This window comes from Erpetoichthys calabaricus, chromosome 6 (assembly GCF_900747795.2).
Source record: "Erpetoichthys calabaricus chromosome 6, fErpCal1.3, whole genome shotgun sequence".
NCBI lineage: Eukaryota > Metazoa > Chordata > Cladistia > Polypteriformes > Polypteridae > Erpetoichthys > Erpetoichthys calabaricus.
The window spans coordinates 33366225-33372224 of record NC_041399.2 but is presented as its reverse complement, the minus strand read 5'-3'; positions in this window follow the sequence as shown (position 1 = coordinate 33372224).

Sequence of the window (6000 nt, the reverse complement as noted above, 5' to 3'; positions counted from 1 at the left end):
AGCGAACCCAGGTCTCCTAACTGCTAGGCAGCAGTGCCACCATGCCGCCCACCCTTGATAAAGGTGTCAGCCAAATAAGAAGTAACAAAATGTAAACTGAAGATTGTGGTCCAATGAGACAGAATAAAGTTTGTAACCAGTATTCAAGCTAACAATTACCGAAAATAACACTAGACATTTGCTGTAGTTTCCACAACAATGGTGCTGCCGAAAAAAGTAATTTGCTTTTAATACGGTGAAGATATATATAAACAATTATATTCCTTAACCTCTAAAACCCCCCAAATATTTTTAGAGGCCAGGGAATGACTATAAATAATTAAAAACAAAAGACAGATAGATAATGGTTTATGATTGGAGGATTGGCACTGGGCATAGGGATGTTACATTATTATATGTAAAAACGAGTGGTCACGTGCAGAACAGCAATTCCAATTAAGAAATTTTGGTGCACCAACCCGGTTGTTCCCATTTATTCAGAATACACAAACCAAATAAAAGTAGGTGCTCTGCAGCACAAAACTGAAAAAAAATGCTCTCAAAATCAAAAAGGAGCCGTGAGGCTTTGTAAAGGCTTTGTAGGTCAGTCACCAGGTAGGAGCTTCGTCCTGCAGTGTAGTGTGCTCTGTACACATCCAGCAGCATCGGCATTTATATGTGGGGGACTGGAAAGGGCGGAGTCAAACGCACTCACTGGGCTCCTTCTCGGTACTGAGGAGTGAACTGGAGAGGACATGGTCAGCACCAGCGCCCCCTCTCGACCTGGGGTGGTAACACAAACCTCAGAAGATCCAAGTGACGTGCATGCGCGACAATATGCACTTTGTTCCTTCAAGATTTGCAGCTTTTTGCATAAAGAATTAATCAGAAAAAATATAGCTGGTGTTCCAGGACAGTCATCACATTCAACCACTCAGCTTCAGACATCTTAAAGCAGGAATTGTATGAACAAACATGCATGTTTCATGTTCTTTAATGACCATCTAAAACATCTGCGTACCATAAAAGTTTAAATGGCCGATTTCTTCTTTCCTGGCTCTCCATAAATGATGAAGAAAGCATTGTGGTTTGACTTTGAGTGCCTTTTTGTGTAGACGCTACTTTCTGCTGTCAGAAGCTAACGTTAAAGCTGGTTAGATGAAGGGAAATGACAGTCCTGGAACAAAAACAGAATCCTGAGGAAAACAGAACCGCATTGTCTGAATGTGCGGTGCAGCCTGTGAATGTGTAGTCAATTATGTGAAAATAATGGACGCTCCTAACAAAGTGACCGCTCAGATTAAGTGCCATTAACATGACAGGATATAATCACCCAGCATTTGGAGAACAACGGTACGCCCAGCAGGGGCCGTACACTCAGATTTTCCGAGTGAGTCGAAGTGCTTTGGCGTGAGGTGAACTTGTAATTCAATGTCTAATCAGCCAGGTCCTATTGATTTTCTTGTATTATTTCCTATTTATTAATTCCATTCAAGAGACTATTAAAAAAAAAAGAAAGAAACCATTTTAGCATATGCTACAAATGAAAGAAACATCTGACAACTTATGTCTTTGGCATCACCTCTCCCTAACAAGATGAGTAACTTCTTTTTAATGGTGTTCAATTTATCCAGGCACACAATGTGTCTCAGAAGATCATTTAACATTATTAACTTTCTGTATGAAAAAACTCAGGTTATATCGAGACCGTCTTCGGTCAAGTACCACCGCTTCATTTCACTCTCTTTTATGAAATGAAACAAAAAGGTTAAAACAGCCTGGCAGGGTCCTTTGCGAATTGAAACATTTGTATTAAATCGCCCAGAAATCTCGAAAGCTGCTGTCCCTAATTACTGTAATGCCTTTCACAACAGAGGTTCTTTTTCAATGCCGATTGTCTATTCATCCAGTTATTTTTTTTATAATACACGTTTTCAGGAAGCTGGAGTCTCTCTTGATAGTAACGGGTGCAACACGGAACGGAATGAAAGTCCAACATTAACACACAGTGATCCCTTACTTTATATCCACAAGGACATGAACAATGAAAACCAACTGGGAACTGAGCCCATGCCTTCTGAGCAACGAGGCGACAGTGCTACCCATCGTGCCACCATGCAGACCACATGTTTTAAACTAGTTTCATGCTATTTTTTTTTTTTGGTAGAATGATGCAGGTCTGGTTACCTCTCCTGAGTTTCCTCCCCTTCATTTCCTCTGGCAGTACACCTCCATTAATGAACAGGGCCACTTGTAACAACAACCCTAGCACATACGCAGTTGGACTTCAGAACACCTCTACCTCTGGGTGTGCTTGAAAAACATTCCCTCATTTCTCTTATTCATCCATCCTCCTTTTTCATAAAACATCACCCGTTCATGTTATGCTGTGGCGTACATTCTAAGCAACAAAAGCCTAGTCAGATATTTGCTGCCTATGTGTTTTGGTTAGTGTGCTTATTGTAATTCTGTCCAATGTATTTTTGTTCATTTTTCTGTGTATATATCACTATTACAATAGAATGCGTTCATATAGAAGATATGCTTGTGGAACATTTTGGTGTGTGGTATTTATAGCCTAAAGTCAATATAGAACCCATAACTCGAAGCGTTCCGTTCCCCTGTGGTATCCAGCACTTGTCGTGTGCCTTTAGGATGCCTATAAACCAGCACTGAACTTTGAAATATTCAGATGCTGCATTTAATGGATTATGGGCACCGTATAGCTTGACATATTATGGGTCACTGGAAGAGTGGAAAAGTACTTAAGAGGTTGTAATTATTATTTTTTATCTGTAAATGTTCTTTTTTACTCAGCCCCTCCGTATAAACTCCCTACTATAGCCCATCACTGACAGAAAGTGTGAAACGTCAGTTGCTTACCTTGTAAAGGTACTTAATTGTCCTGTGCTTTTTAGTAACCTGACTTAAAATGTATTGTAAATCTTTTTATCTTTCAACACAAAACTAGGCATGAGATGTTTAAAATCTACCAGAAGAACGCTAACCAATGAATGTAAATTTTGTACAGTATTAGAATGTGTAAATGACGCTTGCTTGGTGAGAAAGAAAATTTAAATAAAACTTTATGTAAGAAGCTCACTCTTTCTTCAGTGTATTACTTACGGCAGTCATCTTTACGTAGGTGCCTAAAATGTCAAGAGAAGTGTGAAGGACCCATGAGGCAACTTTTAATAAGTGAAATTTCCTCTCACGTTGTCAATATGTGTGTTCTGTTAATTAGCAACTCTGAATGGGTCCTGTGTGCAAGAAGATGGCTGTGTGTGTGCCCTACAATGGGCTGGCACCCTGGTACTGACACGGGCAAATTTGTTGGTACCCCTCCACGAGAAAAGAAGAAGCCACAATTGTCTCTGAAGTAGCTAGAAACTGACAAAAAGTCATTGGCACCCATCAATTACTTATTCCATATTTAACAGTAGTACTAGGGTGTTGTACCGTGTTAGCCATTATGTATGTAGAGAAAAGCCAAGCAAAATGACACCTTTTATTGGCTAACTAAAAGGATTACAATATGCAAGCTTTCGAGGCAACTCAGGCCCCTTCTTCAGACATAATGTAATCATTACATCTCGCCCGAAGAAGGGGCCTGAGTTGCCTCGAAAGCTTGCATATTGTAATCTTTTTAGTTAGCCGATAAAAGGTGTCATTTTGCTTGGCTTTTCTCTACATCCATATTTAACAAAAATCAGACTTTGATTTAGAGTTTTAATTCAACATAATATTTCAAATAATAACACAAATGAAAATAGCATGGGTGAAAATGATTGGACCTCTAACTTAATATTTTCTTGTACAACCTTTAGAGGCCATCACTGCACATAAGCGATTCCTGGAGCTCACAATGAGACTTCAGTTCTTGTCCACAGGTAGTTTGGCCCACTCTTCCTGCTCTAGCTGTGTCAGCTTTGATGTTTCATGTTTTAGTTCTTCCATAGATGTTTGATAGGATTCAGATTAGACCTCACAGAAGGCCACTTCAGAACAGACCAATGTTTTGTTCTCAGCCATTCTTGGATGCTTTTAATTGTGTGTTTGGTCTCATTATCCTGTTGGAGAATCCATGACCCGTGACTGAGACAGAGCTTTTTGACACTGGGCAGTACCTTTCACTGCAGAACGTCTTTTGATAGTCTTGAGATTTCATTGTTGCCTGCACAGACTCAAGGCACCCCATGTCTGATGCAGCAAAGCAGCCCCAAAACATAACCAGGCCTCCTCCATGTGTCGCAATAGGTATGGTGTTGTTTTCTTCAAAGGATTCATTGTTTTCAACTGTGGACATACAGGTGACGTGACTTGCCAAAAAGTTCCAGTTTTGTCTCATCTGTCCAATGGACATTCTCACAGAAGTGTTGTGGCTTCTCAGTATGCATTTTAGCAAATTCCAGTCTGGCTTTTTTATGTTGTTCTTTCAACAGGAGGGGAGTCCACTGTCATTCAACAAGCAACGGATGGTGTGATCAGACACTGATGGACTTTGACCGTGGAGCTCAGCGTGTATCTCTTTGGAAGTTGTCCTTGGCTTTTTGTCCACCATTCTCACTATCCTACCCATTCTGAGGTCGATTTTCCTCTTGCAGGGATGTCCAGGGAGGTTGGCTACCATCCATGGACCTTAAACTTTTTAATATTTGCAGCTGTTGTCACAGGAACATTAATCTGCTTGGCGATGACCCTATAGCCTTTGCCTTTAACATGATTGTACATAATTTTCTTTTTGATCTCCTCAGACAACCTTCTCCTTTGCTTCCTCTAGTCCATGTTCAGTGCAGAACACACAATGATATCAAACAGCAGAGTGACGACTTTTGTCCATTTAAATAGACTGAATGACAGATCACACAACTGGAGATGTGTGAGATAATAATTAAAGAAAACAGCTAATCCACTCTAATGCAATTATTTATACTCTTTTCTAGGGATACCAACAAACATGTCCAGGCCATTTTAGAATACCTTTGTAGAATAAGCAATACTTGATCTCTTTCATACTTGCTTTGCTTGACTTGATGACAGCTCAAAGACATGCAGGTGTACAGGGGAAAATTGCTTCTCATTTCATTACTTTTAAGGAGGCAGGCAGCACTTTTAAAATGAGCTGTAAGGGTACCAACAAATGTATCCATGACAGTTGGATTGTTATGATCAAGGCCACTGGGTACTCACCAGCAACCCTGAACTGGATAATCAGGTAACAGAACTGAAGTAATACACTATGGCAACATCACAACTCAAAAGCCCTAGGAACAACAGCCAGCTGGGTCACTATGTAGTATGTGTTTTTACGCATTCTCCCCATGTGTGTCTGCCATTTTCTCCAGGGACTCTGGCTGTCCAGTCACATCACACATGCAGCTTGTGTTGACTGGTAATTGTATTTTGGTACTGTCGACCCACGGTAAGCGCCAGCTAGGCAACCATCTAGGGCATTGAAAATTTTAGGAGGTGACAAAATCAAGACAGGAGCATCTTTTATTTAAAAAAATAATGATTAAAAATACTGTGTGCTTACATCTAGAATAAAATTAACTTTTACTACTCAGCGCCCTTATCAGATTAATAATCTTCTCTCTCCCTTCAAAAACTTCCATCGTTTGGAGCTTGCAAAGCCACAGCTGCTTTGTAAGTCATAACAGTTAATATGGTAAAGGTGTAAAGATGGGCCCAGTTCCTCCATCATTTAAAAATAAACTTTAAAAAGTCTCCATCCTGTTCAAGATCTTTTTTCAGTTACATTACCACCTGTTCACAACAAAATGAAAGTTATTTATGGTCCATTCAACACACAATTCTACCCGTTGACCCTGTTGACTTCTGAGCTCAGCTGTAACATAGAGAGGGAATGGCAGATTAGAGGGAAGGAACGCAGCCGAGTGCAGGCTGAAATGGCTGGAAATTGGACGGGCAAGAGCATTTCTGTCATTTCTCATATCTACCTTCAAACACTGGTATACTAGAAGAGAGAAACAATGAGAACTCTTGATACTCCACTGCAGC